The sequence below is a fragment of the Pristiophorus japonicus genome, unplaced genomic scaffold, assembly GCF_044704955.1.
Source record: "Pristiophorus japonicus isolate sPriJap1 unplaced genomic scaffold, sPriJap1.hap1 HAP1_SCAFFOLD_207, whole genome shotgun sequence".
Lineage (NCBI taxonomy): Eukaryota > Metazoa > Chordata > Chondrichthyes > Pristiophoridae > Pristiophorus > Pristiophorus japonicus.
Genome location: NW_027251767.1, coordinates 397406 through 415000, shown reverse-complemented (window position 1 = coordinate 415000; position 17595 = coordinate 397406). Strand labels below are relative to the sequence as shown.

Here is a 17595-nt window from a genome sequence, read left to right as displayed (position 1 = left end):
TTCTTTCAGGCAAAGCCTCAGGCAATAGAAGTCATTTGTCCATCAGTCAGACAGGGCTCTCGCCTGCTCCCTCACGCTCGTGGCGGCTGCGACGTTGCGCTCAACTCGCTTCCCTTGCGCAGGCTCGAGCTCTTCTCGGCGTCTTTCACCATATCCATGGCTTCCAGTCCTGCCCTTGCTCGCCTGCTATTGCTCAGTAACGTCGATTGGAGCAAAGCATTGAAAGTGTTCAGGGAGCAGGCCAACCTGAAGCAAGAGATTTCTGCTGGTCGTGGAACAGCGAGGAGGCAAGTGATAAGGGGCTAGTCAGATGCAAACTGGGAGCTAATGCCAGCCATCAATGGGGAATTAGCTCAAATGGTAGAGTGCTTGCTTTGTATGTGAGAGTTAGCGGGATCAATACCTGCATTCACCACTATTCTTTTGGCTCGGGTAATTGCTCAGAAACAAGAGTTGTGTCAGGTGTGGTGTGAGCCCATCTGCTTCTGAAGGTCACCGCAGGCTGAGGGACATCAAATCCTTTGATGTGCTATCGCAGCAAAACTTCCTGATTTTTGCATGAATGCAGCTGAAATGAAAGAAGGAGAAAAGTCCATGCAAGTATTAATGCCTTCTCTGAGGATTGAACTCAGGACCTTCAGATTATGAGACTGACGCGCTGCCTACTGCGCTAAGAAGGCACTTGCCTGGTTAGTAACTGAAGAGTGTGACCAACTATGTTCGCTTACGTGGCATTCAAAGCCAGAATGCAAAGATTGCCAAAATGCTCGAGCCAGGTAGGAGCCGAACATGCAATCTTCTAATCCGTAGTCAGATGCGTTATCCATTGCGCCGCTGGCCCAGGCTGTGAAAAATAGCTGCGACATCAGCAAGTACACAGGACGAGCAGCATTAAAAGGCATGCGGCAGACAATCAGCAAAGATAGGCACCTCTGCCGCTTCCCTTCGATTGACAGGTGGGGAGCGGAGCAGTGCAGTAGAAAACAAAGCAAAGCAAAGTCGTCCTTAGGTGGTTGGTTGCACTCTGGCTTGAAGCAGTGAGCATTCTTTTGAAGTAAGTATGTGTGTGGTAAGTCGCAATTCGCTGAAGGCAGAGTTCTTAATATGATGAGCAGTTTACAGCTGAACATGTTGCAGCTGAGGCACAGGACAGTGCCTTCACCGTTTTGCTTGAACACTTGCATGTGTGTGTCAGCAGGGAGTGCCTTTGAGAAGCAATGCATGTAAAGAGCCAGCATTTTCTTTCAGGCAAAGCCTCAGGCAATTGCACTTTCTTTCAGGCAAAGCCTCAGGCAATTGCACTTTCTTTCAGGCAAAGCCTCAGGCAATAGAAGTCATTTGTCCATCAGTCAGACAGGGCTCTCGCCTGCTCCCTCACGCTCGTGGCGGCTGCGACGTTGCGCTCAACTCGCTTCCCTTGCGCAGGCTCGAGCTCTTCTCGGCGTCTTTCACCATATCCATGGCTTCCAGTCCTGCCCTTGCTCGCCTGCTATTGCTCAGTAACGTCGATCGGAGCAAAGCATTGAAAGTGTTCAGGGAGCAGGCCAACCTGAAGCAAGAGATTTCTGCTGGTCGTGGAACAGCGAGGAGGCAAGTGATAAGGGGCTAGTCAGATGCAAACTGGGAGCTAATGCCAGATATAAATGGGGAATTAGCTCAAATGGTAGAGCGCTTGCTTTGCATGTGAAAGTTAGCGGGATCAATACCTGCATTCACCACTATTCTTTTGGCTCGGGTAATTGTTCAGAAACAAGAGTTGTGTCAGGTGTGGTGTGAGCCCATCTGCTTCTGAAGGTCACCGCAGGCTGAGGGACATCAAATCCTTTGATGTGCTATCGCAGCAAAACTTCCTGATTTTTGCATGAATGCAGCTGAAATGAAAGAAGGAGAAAAGTCTATGCAAGTATTAATGCCTTCTCTCAGGATTGAACTCAGGACCTTCAGATTATGAGACTGACGCGCTGCCTACTGCGGTAAGAAGGCACTTGCCTGGTTAGTAACTGAAGAGTGTGACCAACTATGTTCGCTTACGTGGCATTCAAAGCCAGAATGCAAAGATTGCCAAAATGCTCGAGCCAGGTAGGAGCCGAACATGCAATCTTCTAATCCGTAGTCAGATGCGTTATCCATTGCGCCGCTGGCCCAGGCTGTGAAAAATAGCTGCGACATCAGCAAGTACACAGGACGAGCAGCATTAAAAGGCATGCGGCAGACAATCAGCAAAGAAAGGCACCTCTGCCGCTTCCCTTCGATTGACAGGTGGGGAGCGGAGCAGTGCAGTAGAAAACAAAGCAAAGCAAAGTCGTCCTTAGGTGGTTGGTTGCACTCCGGCTTGAAGCAGTGAGCATTCTTTTGAAGTAAGTATGTGTGTGGTAAGTCGCAATTCGCTGAAGGCAGAGTTCTTAATATGATGAGCAGTTTACAGCTGAACATGTTGCAGCTGAGGCACAGGACAGTGCCTTCACCGTTTTGCTTGAACACTTGCATGTGTGTGTCAGCAGGGAGTGCCTTTGAGAAGCAATGCATGTAAAGAGCCAGCATTTTCTTTCAGGCAAAGCCTCAGGCAATTGCACTTTCTTTCAGGCAAAGCCTCAGGCAATTGCACTTTCTTTCAGGCAAAGCCTCAGGCAATAGAAGTCATTTGTCCATCAGTCAGACAGGGCTCTCGCCTGCTCCCTCACGCTCGTGGCGGCTGCGACGTTGCGCTCAACTCGCTTCCCTTGCGCAGGATCGAGCTCTTCTCGGCATCTTTCACCATATCCATGGCTTCCAGTCCTGCCCTTGCTCGCCTGCTATTGCTCAGTAACGTCGATTGGAGCAAAGCATTGAAAGTGTTCAGGGAGCAGGCCAACCTGAAGCAAGAGATTTCTGCTGGTCGTGGAACAGCGAGGAGGCAAGTGATAAGGGGCTAGTCAGATGCAAACTGGGAGCTAATGCCAGCCATCAATGGGGAATTAGCTCAAATGGTAGAGTGCTTGCTTTGTATGTGAGAGTTAGCGGGATCAATACCTGCATTCACCACTATTCTTTTGGCTCGGGTAATTGTTCAGAAACAAGAGTTGTGTCAGGTGTGGTGTGAGCCCATCTGCTTCTGAAGGTCACCGCAGGCTGAGGGACATCAAATCCTTTGATGTGCTATCGCAGCAAAACTTCCTGATTTTTGCATGAATGCAGCTGAAATGAAAGAAGGAGAAAAGTCCATGCAAGTATTAATGCCTTCTCTGAGGATTGAACTCAGGACCTTCAGATTATGAGACTGACGCGCTGCCTACTGCGCTAAGAAGGCACTTGCCTGGTTAGTAACTGAAGAGTGTGACCAACTATGTTCGCTTACGTGGCATTCAAAGCCAGAATGCAAAGATTGCCAAAATGCTCGAGCCAGGTAGGAGCCGAACATGCAATCTTCCAATCCGTAGTCAGATGCGTTATCCATTGCGCCGCTGGCCCAGGCTGTGAAAAATAGCTGCGACATCAGCAAGTACACAGGACGAGCAGCATTAAAAGGCATGCGGCAGACAATCAGCAAAGATAGGCACCTCTGCCGCTTCCCTTCGATTGACAGGTGGGGAGCGGAGCAGTGCAGTAGAAAACAAAGCAAAGCAAAGTCGTCCTTAGGTGGTTGGTTGCACTCCGGCTTGAAGCAGTGAGCATTCTTTTGAAGTAAGTATGTGTGTGGTAAGTCGCAATTCGCTGAAGGCAGAGTTCTTAATATGAGCAGTTTACAGCTGAAAATGTTGCAGCTGAGGCACAGGACAGTGCCTTCACCGTTTTGCTTGAGCACTTGCATGTGTGTGTCAGCAGGGAGTGCCTTTGAGCAGCAATGCATGTAAAGAGCCAGCATTTTCTATCAGGCAAAGCCTCAGGCAATTGCACTTTCTTTCAGGCAAAGCCTCAGGCAATAGAAGTCATTTGTCCATCAGTCAGACAGGGCTCTCGCCTGCTCCCTCACGCTCGTGGCGGCTGCGACGTTGCGCTCAACTCGCTTCCCTTGCGCAGGCTCGAGCTCTTCTCGGCGTCTTTCACCATATCCATGGCTTCCAGTCCTGCCCTTGCTCGCCTGCTATTGCTCAGTAACGTCGATTGGAGCAAAGCATTGAAAGTGTTCAGGGAGCAGGCCAACCTGAAGCAAGAGATTTCTGCTGGTCGTGGAACAGCGAGGAGGCAAGTGATAAGGGGCTAGTCAGATGCAAACTGGGAGCTAATGCCAGCCATCAATGGGGAATTAGCTCAAATGGTAGAGTGCTTGCTTTGTATGTGAGAGTTAGCGGGATCAATACCTGCATTCACCACTATTCTTTTGGCTCGGGTAATTGCTCAGAAACAAGAGTTGTGTCAGGTGTGGTGTGAGCCCATCTGCTTCTGAAGGTCACCGCAGGCTGAGGGACATCAAATCCTTTGATGTGCTATCGCAGCAAAACTTCCTGATTTTTGCATGAATGCAGCTGAAATGAAAGAAGGAGAAAAGTCCATGCAAGTATTAATGCCTTCTCTGAGGATTGAACTCAGGACCTTCAGATTATGAGACTGACGCGCTGCCTACTGCGCTAAGAAGGCACTTGCCTGGTTAGTAACTGAAGAGTGTGACCAACTATGTTCGCTTACGTGGCATTCAAAGCCAGAATGCAAAGATTGCCAAAATGCTCGAGCCAGGTAGGAGCCGAACATGCAATCTTCTAATCCGTAGTCAGATGCGTTATCCATTGCGCCGCTGGCCCAGGCTGTGAAAAATAGCTGCGACATCAGCAAGTACACAGGACGAGCAGCATTAAAAGGCATGCGGCAGACAATCAGCAAAGATAGGCACCTCTGCCGCTTCCCTTCGATTGACAGGTGGGGAGCGGAGCAGTGCAGTAGAAAACAAAGCAAAGCAAAGTCGTCCTTAGGTGGTTGGTTGCACTCTGGCTTGAAGCAGTGAGCATTCTTTTGAAGTAAGTATGTGTGTGGTAAGTCGCAATTCGCTGAAGGCAGAGTTCTTAATATGATGAGCAGTTTACAGCTGAACATGTTGCAGCTGAGGCACAGGACAGTGCCTTCACCGTTTTGCTTGAACACTTGCATGTGTGTGTCAGCAGGGAGTGCCTTTGAGAAGCAATGCATGTAAAGAGCCAGCATTTTCTTTCAGGCAAAGCCTCAGGCAATTGCACTTTCTTTCAGGCAAAGCCTCAGGCAATTGCACTTTCTTTCAGGCAAAGCCTCAGGCAATAGAAGTCATTTGTCCATCAGTCAGACAGGGCTCTCGCCTGCTCCCTCACGCTCGTGGCGGCTGCGACGTTGCGCTCAACTCGCTTCCCTTGCGCAGGCTCGAGCTCTTCTCGGCGTCTTTCACCATATCCATGGCTTCCAGTCCTGCCCTTGCTCGCCTGCTATTGCTCAGTAACGTCGATCGGAGCAAAGCATTGAAAGTGTTCAGGGAGCAGGCCAACCTGAAGCAAGAGATTTCTGCTGGTCGTGGAACAGCGAGGAGGCAAGTGATAAGGGGCTAGTCAGATGCAAACTGGGAGCTAATGCCAGATATAAATGGGGAATTAGCTCAAATGGTAGAGCGCTTGCTTTGCATGTGAAAGTTAGCGGGATCAATACCTGCATTCACCACTATTCTTTTGGCTCGGGTAATTGTTCAGAAACAAGAGTTGTGTCAGGTGTGGTGTGAGCCCATCTGCTTCTGAAGGTCACCGCAGGCTGAGGGACATCAAATCCTTTGATGTGCTATCGCAGCAAAACTTCCTGATTTTTGCATGAATGCAGCTGAAATGAAAGAAGGAGAAAAGTCTATGCAAGTATTAATGCCTTCTCTCAGGATTGAACTCAGGACCTTCAGATTATGAGACTGACGCGCTGCCTACTGCGGTAAGAAGGCACTTGCCTGGTTAGTAACTGAAGAGTGTGACCAACTATGTTCGCTTACGTGGCATTCAAAGCCAGAATGCAAAGATTGCCAAAATGCTCGAGCCAGGTAGGAGCCGAACATGCAATCTTCTAATCCGTAGTCAGATGCGTTATCCATTGCGCCGCTGGCCCAGGCTGTGAAAAATAGCTGCGACATCAGCAAGTACACAGGACGAGCAGCATTAAAAGGCATGCGGCAGACAATCAGCAAAGAAAGGCACCTCTGCCGCTTCCCTTCGATTGACAGGTGGGGAGCGGAGCAGTGCAGTAGAAAACAAAGCAAAGCAAAGTCGTCCTTAGGTGGTTGGTTGCACTCCGGCTTGAAGCAGTGAGCATTCTTTTGAAGTAAGTATGTGTGTGGTAAGTCGCAATTCGCTGAAGGCAGAGTTCTTAATATGATGAGCAGTTTACAGCTGAACATGTTGCAGCTGAGGCACAGGACAGTGCCTTCACCGTTTTGCTTGAACACTTGCATGTGTGTGTCAGCAGGGAGTGCCTTTGAGAAGCAATGCATGTAAAGAGCCAGCATTTTCTTTCAGGCAAAGCCTCAGGCAATTGCACTTTCTTTCAGGCAAAGCCTCAGGCAATTGCACTTTCTTTCAGGCAAAGCCTCAGGCAATAGAAGTCATTTGTCCATCAGTCAGACAGGGCTCTCGCCTGCTCCCTCACGCTCGTGGCGGCTGCGACGTTGCGCTCAACTCGCTTCCCTTGCGCAGGATCGAGCTCTTCTCGGCATCTTTCACCATATCCATGGCTTCCAGTCCTGCCCTTGCTCGCCTGCTATTGCTCAGTAACGTCGATTGGAGCAAAGCATTGAAAGTGTTCAGGGAGCAGGCCAACCTGAAGCAAGAGATTTCTGCTGGTCGTGGAACAGCGAGGAGGCAAGTGATAAGGGGCTAGTCAGATGCAAACTGGGAGCTAATGCCAGCCATCAATGGGGAATTAGCTCAAATGGTAGAGTGCTTGCTTTGTATGTGAGAGTTAGCGGGATCAATACCTGCATTCACCACTATTCTTTTGGCTCGGGTAATTGCTCAGAAACAAGAGTTGTGTCAGGTGTGGTGTGAGCCCATCTGCTTCTGAAGGTCACCGCAGGCTGAGGGACATCAAATCCTTTGATGTGCTATCGCAGCAAAACTTCCTGATTTTTGCATGAATGCAGCTGAAATGAAAGAAGGAAAAAAGTCTATGCAAGTATTAATGCCTTCTCTGAGGATTGAACTCAGGACCTTCAGATTAGGAGACTGACGCGCTGCCTACTGCACTAAGAAGGTACTTGCCTGGTTAGTAACTGAAGAGTGTGACCAACTATGTTCGCTTACGTGGCATTCAAAGCCAGAATGCAAAGATTGCCAAAATGCACGAGCCAGGCAGGAGCCGAACATGCAATCTTCTAATCCGTAGTCAGATGCGTTATCCATTGCGCCGCTGGCCCAGGCTGTGAAAAATAGCTGCGACATCAGCAAGTACACAGGACGAGCAGCATTAAAAGGCATGCGGCAGACAATCAGCAAAGATAGGCACCTCTGCCGCTTCCCTTCGATTGACAGGTGGGGAGCGGAGCAGTGCAGTAGAAAACAAAGCAAAGTCGTCCTTAGGTGGTTGGTTGCACTCCGGCTTGAAGCAGTGAGCATTCTTTTGAAGTAAGTATGTGTGTGGTAAGTCGCAATTCGCTGAAGGCAGAGTTCTTAATATGATGAGCAGTTTACAGCTGAACATGTTGCAGCTGAGGCACAGGACAGTGCCTTCACCGTTTTGCTTGAACACTTGCATGTGTGTGTCAGCAGGGAGTGCCTTTGAGCAGCAATGCATGTAAAGAGCCAGCATTTTCTATCAGGCAAAGCCTCAGGCAATTGCACTTTCTTTCAAGCAAAGCCTCAGGCAATAGAAGTCATTTGTCCATCAGTCAGACAGGGCTCTCGCCTGCTCCCTCACGCTCGTGGCGGCTGCGACGTTGCGCTCAACTCGCTTCCCTTGCGCAGGCTCGAGCTCTTCTCGGCGTCTTTCACCATATCCATGGCTTCCAGTCCTGCCCTTGCTCGCCTGCTATTGCTCAGTAACGTCGATCGGAGCAAAGCATTGAAAGTGTTCAGGGAGCAGGCCAACCTGAAGCAAGAGATTTCTGCTGGTCGTGGAACAGCGAGGAGGCAAGTGATAAGGGGCTAGTCAGATGCAAACTGGGAGCTAATGCCAGCCATCAATGGGGAATTAGCTCAAATGGTAGAGTGCTTGCTTTGTATGTGAGAGTTAGCGGGATCAATACCTGCATTCACCACTATTCTTTTGGCTCGGGTAATTGTTCAGAAACAAGAGTTGTGTCAGGTGTGGTGTGAGCCCATCTGCTTCTGAAGGTCACCGCAGGCTGAGGGACATCAAATCCTTTGATGTGCTATCGCAGCAAAACTTCCTGATTTTTGCATGAATGCAGCTGAAATGAAAGAAGGAGAAAAGTCCATGCAAGTATTAATGCCTTCTCTGAGGATTGAACTCAGGACCTTCAGATTATGAGACTGACGCGCTGCCTACTGCGCTAAGAAGGCACTTGCCTGGTTAGTAACTGAAGAGTGTGACCAACTATGTTCGCTTACGTGGAATTCAAAGCCAGAATGCAAAGATTGCCAAAATGCTCGAGCCAGGTAGGAGCCGAACATGCAATCTTCTAATCCGTAGTCAGATGCGTTATCCATTGCGCCGCTGGCCCAGGCTGTGAAAAATAGCTGCGACATCAGCAAGTACACAGGAAGAGCAGCATTAAAAGGCATGCGGCAGACAATCAGCAAAGATAGGCACCTCTGCCGCTTCCCTTCGATTGACAGGTGGGGAGCGGAGCAGTGCAGTAGAAAACAAAGCAAAGCAAAGTCGTCCTTAGGTGGTTGGTTGCACTCCGGCTTGAAGCAGTGAGCATTCTTTTGAAGTAAGTATGTGTGTGGTAAGTCGCAATTCGCTGAAGGCAGAGTTCTTAATATGAGCATTTTGCAGCTGAAAATGTTGCAGCTGAGGCACAGGACAGTGCCTTCACCGTTTTGCTTGAGCACTTGCATGTGTGTGTCAGCAGGGAGTGCCTTTGAGCAGCAATGCATGTAAAGAGCCAGCATTTTCTATCAGGCAAAGCCTCAGGCAATAGAAGTCATTTGTCCATCAGTCAGACAGGGCTCTCGCCTGCTCCCTCACGCTCGTGGCGGCTGCGACGTTGCGCTCAACTCGCTTCCCTTGCGCAGGCTCGAGCTCTTCTCGGCGTCTTTCACCATATCCATGGCTTCCAGTCCTGCCCTTGCTCGCCTGCTATTGCTCAGTAACGTCGATTGGAGCAAAGCATTGAAAGTGTTCAGGGAGCAGGCCAACCTGAAGCAAGAGATTTCTGCTGGTCGTGGAACAGCGAGGAGGCAAGTGATAAGGGGCTAGTCAGATGCAAACTGGGAGCTAATGCCAGCCATCAATGGGGAATTAGCTCAAATGGTAGAGTGCTTGCTTTGTATGTGAGAGTTAGCGGGATCAATACCTGCATTCACCACTATTCTTTTGGCTCGGGTAATTGTTCAGAAACAAGAGTTGTGTCAGGTGTGGTGTGAGCCCATCTGCTTCTGAAGGTCACCGCAGGCTGAGGGACATCAAATCCTTTGATGTGCTATCGCAGCAAAACTTCCTGATTTTTGCATGAATGCAGCTGAAATGAAAGAAGGAGAAAAGTCCATGCAAGTATTAATGCCTTCTCTGAGGATTGAACTCAGGACCTTCAGATTATGAGACTGACGCGCTGCCTACTGCGCTAAGAAGGCACTTGTCTGGTTAGTAACTGAAGAGTGTGACCAGCTATGTTCGCTTACGTGGCATTCAAAGCCAGAATGCAAAGATTGCCAAAATGCTCGAGCCAGGTAGGAGCCGAACATGCAATTTTCTAATCCGTAGTCAGATGCGTTATCCATTGCGCCGCTGGCCCAGGCTGTGAAAAATAGCTGCGACATCAGCAAGTACACAGGACGAGCAGCATTAAAAGGCATGCGGCAGACAATCAGCAAAGATAGGCACCTCTGCCGCTTCCCTTCGATTGACAGGTGGGGAGCGGAGCAGTGCAGTAGAAAACAAAGCAAAGCAAAGTCGTCCTTAGGTGGTTGGTTGCACTCCGGCTTGAAGCAGTGAGCATTCTTTTGAAGTAAGTATGTGTGTGGTAAGTCGCAATTCGCTGAAGGCTGAGTTCTTAATATGATGAGCAGTTTACAGCTGAACATGTTGCAGCTGAGGCACAGGACAGTGCCTTCACCGTTTTGCTTGAACACTTGCATGTGTGTGTCAGCAGGGAGTGCCTTTGAGAAGCAATGCATGTAAAGAGCCAGCATTTTCTTTCAGGCAAAGCCTCAGGCAATTGCACTTTCTTTCAGGCAAAGCCTCAGGCAATTGCACTTTCTTTCAGGCAAAGCCTCAGGCAATAGAAGTCATTTGTCCATCAGTCAGACAGGGCTCTCGCCTGCTCCCTCACGCTCGTGGCGGCTGCGACGTTGCGCTCAACTCGCTTCCCTTGCGCAGGCTCGAGCTCTTCTCGGCGTCTTTCACCATATCCATGGCTTCCAGTCCTGCCCTTGCTCGCCTGCTATTGCTCAGTAACGTCGATCGGAGCAAAGCATTGAAAGTGTTCAGGGAGCAGGCCAACCTGAAGCAAGAGATTTCTGCTGGTCGTGGAACAGCGAGGAGGCAAGTGATAAGGGGCTAGTCAGATGCAAACTGGGAGCTAATGCCAGCCATCAATGGGGAATTAGCTCAAATGGTAGAGTGCTTGCTTTGTATGTGAGAGTTAGCGGGATCAATACCTGCATTCACCACTATTCTTTTGGCTCGGGTAATTGTTCAGAAACAAGAGTTGTGTCAGGTGTGGTGTGAGCCCATCTGCTTCTGAAGGTCACCGCAGGCTGAGGGACATCAAATCCTTTGATGTGCTATCGCAGCAAAACTTCCTGATTTTTGCATGAATGCAGCTGAAATGAAAGAAGGAGAAAAGTCTATGCAAGTATTAATGCCTTCTCTCAGGATTGAACTCAGGACCTTCAGATTATGAGACTGACGCGCTGCCTACTGCGCTAAGAAGGCACTTGCCTGGTTAGTAACTGAAGAGTGTGACCAACTATGTTCGCTTACGTGGCATTCAAAGCCAGAATGCAAAGATTGCCAAAATGCTCGAGCCAGGTAGGAGCCGAACATGCAATCTTCTAATCCGTAGTCAGATGCGTTATCCATTGCGCCGCTGGCCCAGGCTGTGAAAAATAGCTGCGACATCAGCAAGTACACAGGACGAGCAGCATTAAAAGGCATGCGGCAGACAATCAGCAAAGATAGGCACCTCTGCCGCTTCCCTTCGATTGACAGGTGGGGAGCGGAGCAGTGCAGTAGAAAACAAAGCAAAGCAAAGTCGTCCTTAGGTGGTTGGTTGCACTCCGGCTTGAAGCAGTGAGCATTCTTTTGAAGTAAGTATGTGTGTGGTAAGTCGCAATTCGCTGAAGGCAGAGTTCTTAATATGATGAGCAGTTTACAGCTGAACATGTTGCAGCTGAGGCACAGGACAGTGCCTTCACCGTTTTGCTTGAACACTTGCATGTGTGTGTCAGCAGGGAGTGCCTTTGAGAAGCAATGCATGTAAAGAGCCAGCATTTTCTTTCAGGCAAAGCCTCAGGCAATTGCACTTTCTTTCAGGCAAAGCCTCAGGCAATAGAAGTCATTTGTCCATCAGTCAGACAGGGCTCTCGCCTGCTCCCTCACGCTCGTGGCGGCTGCGACGTTGCGCTCAACTCGCTTCCCTTGCGCAGGCTCGAGCTCTTCTCGGCGTCTTTCACCATATCCATGGCTTCCAGTCCTGCCCTTGCTCGCCTGCTATTGCTCAGTAACGTCGATTGGAGCAAAGCATTGAAAGTGTTCAGGGAGCAGGCCAACCTGAAGCAAGAGATTTCTGCTGGTCGTGGAACAGCGTGGAGGCAAGTGATAAGGGGCTAGTCAGATGCAAACTGGGAGCTAATGCCAGCCATCAATGGGGAATTAGCTCAAATGGTAGAGTGCTTGCTTTGTATGTGAGAGTTAGCGGGATCAATACCTGCATTCACCACTATTCTTTTGGCTCGGGTAATTGTTCAGAAACAAGAGTTGTGTCAGGTGTGGTGTGAGCCCATCTGCTTCTGAAGGTCACCGCAGGCTGAGGGACATCAAATCCTTTGATGTGCTATCGCAGCAAAACTTCCTGATTTTTGCATGAATGCAGCTGAAATGAAAGAAGGAGAAAAGTCCATGCAAGTATTAATGCCTTCTCTGAGGATTGAACTCAGGACCTTCAGATTATGAGACTGACGCGCTGCCTACTGCGCTAAGAAGGCACTTGCCTGGTTAGTAACTGAAGAGTGTGACCAACTATGTTCGCTTACGTGGCATTCAAAGCCAGAATGCAAAGATTGCCAAAATGCTCGAGCCAGGTAGGAGCCGAACATGCAATCTTCTAATCCGTAGTCAGATGCGTTATCCATTGCGCCGCTGGCCCAGGCTGTGAAAAATAGCTGCGACATCAGCAAGTACACAGGACGAGCAGCATTAAAAGGCATGCGGCAGACAATCAGCAAAGATAGGCACCTCTGCCGCTTCCCTTCGATTGACAGGTGGGGAGCGGAGCAGTGCAGTAGAAAACAAAGCAAAGCAAAGTCGTCCTTAGGTGGTTGGTTGCACTCCGGCTTGAAGCAGTGAGCATTCTTTTGAAGTAAGTATGTGTGTGGTAAGTCGCAATTCGCTGAAGGCAGAGTTCTTAATATGAGCAGTTTACAGCTGAAAATGTTGCAGCTGAGGCACAGGACAGTGCCTTCACCGTTTTGCTTGAGCACTTGCATGTGTGTGTCAGCAGGGAGTGCCTTTGAGCAGCAATGCATGTAAAGAGCCAGCATTTTCTATCAGGCAAAGCCTCAGGCAATTGCACTTTCTTTCAGGCAAAGCCTCAGGCAATAGAAGTCATTTGTCCATCAGTCAGACAGGGCTCTCGCCTGCTCCCTCACGCTCGTGGCGGCTGCGACGTTGCGCTCAACTCGCTTCCCTTGCGCAGGCTCGAGCTCTTCTCGGCGTCTTTCACCATATCCATGGCTTCCAGTCCTGCCCTTGCTCGCCTGCTATTGCTCAGTAACGTCGATTGGAGCAAAGCATTGAAAGTGTTCAGGGAGCAGGCCAACCTGAAGCAAGAGATTTCTGCTGGTCGTGGAACAGCGAGGAGGCAAGTGATAAGGGGCTAGTCAGATGCAAACTGGGAGCTAATGCCAGCCATCAATGGGGAATTAGCTCAAATGGAAGAGTGCTTGCTTTGTATGTGAGAGTTAGAGGGATCAATACCTGCATTCACCACTATTCTTTTGGCTCGGGTAATTGTTCAGAAACAAGAGTTGTGTCAGGTGTGGTGTGAGCCCATCTGCTTCTGAAGGTCACCGCAGGCTGAGGGACATCAAATCCTTTGATGTGCTATCGCAGCAAAACTTCCTGATTTTTGCATGAATGCAGCTGAAATGAAAGAAGGAGAAAAGTCCATGCAAGTATTAATGCCTTCTCTGAGGATTGAACTCAGGACCTTCAGATTATGAGACTAACGCGCTGCCTACTGCACTAAGAAGGCACTTGCCTGGTTAGTAACTGAAGAGTGTGACCAACTATGTTCGCTTACGTGGCATTCAAAGCCAGAATGCAAAGATTGCCAAAATGCTCGAGCCAGGTAGGAGCCGAACATGCAATCTTCTAATCCGTAGTCAGATGCGTTATCCATTGCGCCGCTGGCCCAGGCTGTGAAAAATAGCTGCGACATCAGCAAGTACACAGGACGAGCAGCATTAAAAGGCATGCGGCAGACAATCAGCAAAGATAGGCACCTCTGCCGCTTCCCTTCGATTGACAGGTGGGGAGCGGAGCAGTGCAGTAGAAAACAAAGCAAAGCAAAGTCGTCCTTAGGTGGTTGGTTGCACTCTGGCTTGAAGCAGTGAGCATTCTTTTGAAGTAAGTATGTGTGTGGTAAGTCGCAATTCGCTGAAGGCAGAGTTCTTAATATGATGAGCAGTTTACAGCTGAACATGTTGCAGCTGAGGCACAGGACAGTGCCTTCACCGTTTTGCTTGAACACTTGCATGTGTGTGTCAGCAGGGAGTGCCTTTGAGAAGCAATGCATGTAAAGAGCCAGCATTTTCTTTCAGGCAAAGCCTCAGGCAATTGCACTTTCTTTCAGGCAAAGCCTCAGGCAATAGAAGTCATTTGTCCATCAGTCAGACAGGGCTCTCGCCTGCTCCCTCACGCTCGTGGCGGCTGCGACGTTGCGCTCAACTCGCTTCCCTTGCGCAGGCTCGAGCTCTTCTCGGCGTCTTTCACCATATCCATGGCTTCCAGTCCTGCCCTTGCTCGCCTGCTATTGCTCAGTAACGTCGATTGGAGCAAAGCATTGAAAGTGTTCAGGGAGCAGGCCAACCTGAAGCAAGAGATTTCTGCTGGTCGTGGAACAGCGAGGAGGCAAGTGATAAGGGGCTAGTCAGATGCAAACTGGGAGCTAATGCCAGCCATCAATGGGGAATTAGCTCAAATGGTAGAGTGCTTGCTTTGTATGTGAGAGTTAGAGGGATCAATACCTGCATTCACCACTATTCTTTTGGCTCGGGTAATTGTTCAGAAACAAGAGTTGTGTCAGGTGTGGTGTGAGCCCATCTGCTTCTGAAGGTCACCGCAGGCTGAGGGACATCAAATCCTTTGATGTGCTATCGCAGCAAAACTTCCTGATTTTTGCATGAATGCAGCTGAAATGAAAGAAGGAGAAAAGTCCATGCAAGTATTAATGCCTTCTCTGAGGATTGAACTCAGGACCTTCAGATTATGAGACTGACGCGCTGCCTACTGCGCTAAGAAGGCACTTGCCTGGTTAGTAACTGAAGAGTGTGACCAACTATGTTCGCTTACGTGGCATTCAAAGCCAGAATGCAAAGATTGCCAAAATGCTCGAGCCAGGTAGGAGCCGAACATGCAATCTTCTAATCCGTAGTCAGATGCGTTATCCATTGCGCCGCTGGCCCAGGCTGTGAAAAATAGCTGCGACATCAGCAAGTACACAGGACGAGCAGCATTAAAAGGCATGCGGCAGACAATCAGCAAAGATAGGCACCTCTGCCGCTTCCCTTCGATTGACAGGTGGGGAGCGGAGCAGTGCAGTAGAAAACAAAGCAAAGCAAAGTCGTCCTTAGGTGGTTGGTTGCACTCCGGCTTGAAGCAGTGAGCATTCTTTTGAAGTAAGTATGTGTGTGGTAAGTCGCAATTCGCTGAAGGCAGAGTTCTTAATATGAGCAGTTTACAGCTGAACATGTTGCAGCTGAGGCACAGGACAGTGCCTTCACCGTTTTGCTTGAGCACTTGCATGTGTGTGTCAGCAGGGAGTGCCTTTGAGCAGCAATGCATGTAAAGAGCCAGCATTTTCTATCAGGCAAAGCCTCAGGCAATTGCACTTTCTTTCAGGCAAAGCCTCAGGCAATAGAAGTCATTTGTCCATCAGTCAGACAGGGCTCTCGCCTGCTCCCTCACGCTCGTGGCGGCTGCGACGTTGCGCTCAACTCGCTTCCCTTGCGCAGGCTCGAGCTCTTCTCGGCGTCTTTCACCATATCCATGGCTTCCAGTCCTGCCCTTGCTCGCCTGCTATTGCTCAGTAACGTCGATCGGAGCAAAGCATTGAAAGTGTTCAGGGAGCAGGCCAACCTGAAGCAAGAGATTTCTGCTGGTCGTGGAACAGCGAGGAGGCAAGTGATAAGGGGCTAGTCAGATGCAAACTGGGAGCTAATGCCAGCCATCAATGGGGAATTAGCTCAAATGGAAGAGTGCTTGCTTTGTATGTGAGAGTTAGAGGGATCAATACCTGCATTCACCACTATTCTTTTGGCTCGGGTAATTGCTCAGAAACAAGAGTTGTGTCAGGTGTGGTGTGAGCCCATCTGCTTCTGAAGGTCACCGCAGGCTGAGGGACATCAAATCCTTTGATGTGCTATCGCAGCAAAACTTCCTGATTTTTGCATGAATGCAGCTGAAATGAAAGAAGGAGAAAAGTCCATGCAAGTATTAATGCCTTCTCTGAGGATTGAACTCAGGACCTTCAGATTATGAGACTGACGCGCTGCCTACTGCGCTAAGAAGGCACTTGCCTGGTTAGTAACTGAAGAGTGTGACCAACTATGTTCGCTTACGTGGCATTCAAAGCCAGAATGCAAAGATTGCCAAAATGCTCGAGCCAGGTAGGAGCCGAACATGCAATCTTCTAATCCGTAGTCAGATGCGTTATCCATTGCGCCGCTGGCCCAGGCTGTGAAAAATAGCTGCGACATCAGCAAGTACACAGGACGAGCAGCATTAAAAGGCATGCGGCAGACAATCAGCAAAGATAGGCACCTCTGCCGCTTCCCTTCGATTGACAGGTGGGGAGCGGAGCAGTGCAGTAGAAAACAAAGCAAAGCAAAGTCGTCCTTAGGTGGTTGGTTGCACTCCGGCTTGAAGCAGTGAGCATTCTTTTGAAGTAAGTATGTGTGTGGTAAGTCGCAATTCGCTGAAGGCAGAGTTCTTAATATGATGAGCAGTTTACAGCTGAACATGTTGCAGCTGAGGCACAGGACAGTGCCTTCACCGTTTTGCTTGAACACTTGCATGTGTGTGTCAGCAGGGAGTGCCTTTGAGAAGCAATGCATGTAAAGAGCCAGCATTTTCTTTCAGGCAAAGCCTCAGGCAATTGCACTTTCTTTCAGGCAAAGCCTCAGGCAATTGCACTTTCTTTCAGGCAAAGCCTCAGGCAATAGAAGTCATTTGTCCATCAGTCAGACAGGGCTCTCGCCTGCTCCCTCACGCTCGTGGCGGCTGCGACGTTGCGCTCAACTCGCTTCCCTTACGCAGGCTCGAGCTCTTCTCGGCGTCTTTCACCATATCCATGGCTTCCAGTCCTGCCCTTGCTCGCCTGCTATTGCTCAGTAACGTCGATCGGAGCAAAGCATTGAAAGTGTTCAGGGAGCAGGCCAACCTGAAGCAAGAGATTTCTGCTGGTCGTGGAACAGCGAGGAGGCAAGTGATAAGGGGCTAGTCAGATGCAAACTGGGAGCTAATGCCAGACATCAATGGGGAATTAGCTCAAATGGTAGAGCGCTTGCTTTGCATGTGAGAGTTAGTGGGATCAATACCTGCATTCACCACTATTCTTTTGGCTCGGGTAATTGTTCAGAAACAAGAGTTGTGTCAGGTGTGGTGTGAGCCCATCTGCTTCTGAAGGTCACCGCAGGCTGAGGGACATCAAATCCTTTGATGTGCTATCGCAGCAAAACTTCCTGATTTTTGCATGAATGCAGCTGAAATGAAAGAAGGAAAAAAGTCTATGCAAGTATTAATGCCTTCTCTGAGGATTGAACTCAGGACCTTCAGATTATGAGACTGACGCGCTGCCTACTGCGCTAAGAAGGCACTTGCCTGGTTAGTAACTGAAGAGTGTGACCAACTATGTTCGCTTACGTGGCATTCAAAGCCAGAATGCAAAGATTGCCAAAATGCTCGAGCCAGGTAGGAGCCGAACATGCAATCTTCCAATCCGTAGTCAGATGCGTTATCCATTGCGCCGCTGGCCCAGGCTGTGAAAAATAGCTGCGACATGAGCAAGTACACAGGACGAGCAGCATTAAAAGGCATGCGGCAGACAATCAGCAAAGATAGGCA

The 17595-nt window shown here is 49.4% G+C and overlaps 12 non-coding genes across 12 annotated transcripts; all 12 read right to left on the bottom strand.

Moving 5' to 3' along the window:
* Positions 1–607: 607 nt before the first annotated feature.
* trnam-cau (transfer RNA methionine (anticodon CAU)) lies at positions 608–680 on the bottom strand. The gene has a single exon. It is a non-coding gene; the product is annotated as a tRNA-Met (tRNA).
* A 2533-nt stretch (positions 681–3213) lies between these two features.
* Positions 3214–3286, bottom strand: trnam-cau (transfer RNA methionine (anticodon CAU)). Its single transcript has one exon. It is a non-coding gene; the product is annotated as a tRNA-Met (tRNA).
* Positions 3287–4481: 1195 nt separating this feature from the next.
* Positions 4482–4554, bottom strand: trnam-cau (transfer RNA methionine (anticodon CAU)). The gene has a single exon. It is a non-coding gene; the product is annotated as a tRNA-Met (tRNA).
* Positions 4555–7087: 2533 nt separating this feature from the next.
* trnar-ccu (transfer RNA arginine (anticodon CCU)) lies at positions 7088–7160 on the bottom strand. The gene has a single exon. It is a non-coding gene; the product is annotated as a tRNA-Arg (tRNA).
* A 1193-nt stretch (positions 7161–8353) lies between these two features.
* Positions 8354–8426, bottom strand: trnam-cau (transfer RNA methionine (anticodon CAU)). Its single transcript has one exon. It is a non-coding gene; the product is annotated as a tRNA-Met (tRNA).
* A 1163-nt stretch (positions 8427–9589) lies between these two features.
* On the bottom strand, positions 9590–9662 carry trnam-cau (transfer RNA methionine (anticodon CAU)). The gene has a single exon. It is a non-coding gene; the product is annotated as a tRNA-Met (tRNA).
* A 1230-nt stretch (positions 9663–10892) lies between these two features.
* Positions 10893–10965, bottom strand: trnam-cau (transfer RNA methionine (anticodon CAU)). The gene has a single exon. It is a non-coding gene; the product is annotated as a tRNA-Met (tRNA).
* Positions 10966–12163: 1198 nt separating this feature from the next.
* trnam-cau (transfer RNA methionine (anticodon CAU)) lies at positions 12164–12236 on the bottom strand. Its single transcript has one exon. It is a non-coding gene; the product is annotated as a tRNA-Met (tRNA).
* Positions 12237–13431: 1195 nt separating this feature from the next.
* Positions 13432–13504, bottom strand: trnam-cau (transfer RNA methionine (anticodon CAU)). The gene has a single exon. It is a non-coding gene; the product is annotated as a tRNA-Met (tRNA).
* A 1198-nt stretch (positions 13505–14702) lies between these two features.
* On the bottom strand, positions 14703–14775 carry trnam-cau (transfer RNA methionine (anticodon CAU)). Its single transcript has one exon. It is a non-coding gene; the product is annotated as a tRNA-Met (tRNA).
* A 1195-nt stretch (positions 14776–15970) lies between these two features.
* On the bottom strand, positions 15971–16043 carry trnam-cau (transfer RNA methionine (anticodon CAU)). The gene has a single exon. It is a non-coding gene; the product is annotated as a tRNA-Met (tRNA).
* A 1230-nt stretch (positions 16044–17273) lies between these two features.
* On the bottom strand, positions 17274–17346 carry trnam-cau (transfer RNA methionine (anticodon CAU)). The gene has a single exon. It is a non-coding gene; the product is annotated as a tRNA-Met (tRNA).
* Positions 17347–17595: the final 249 nt, after the last annotated feature.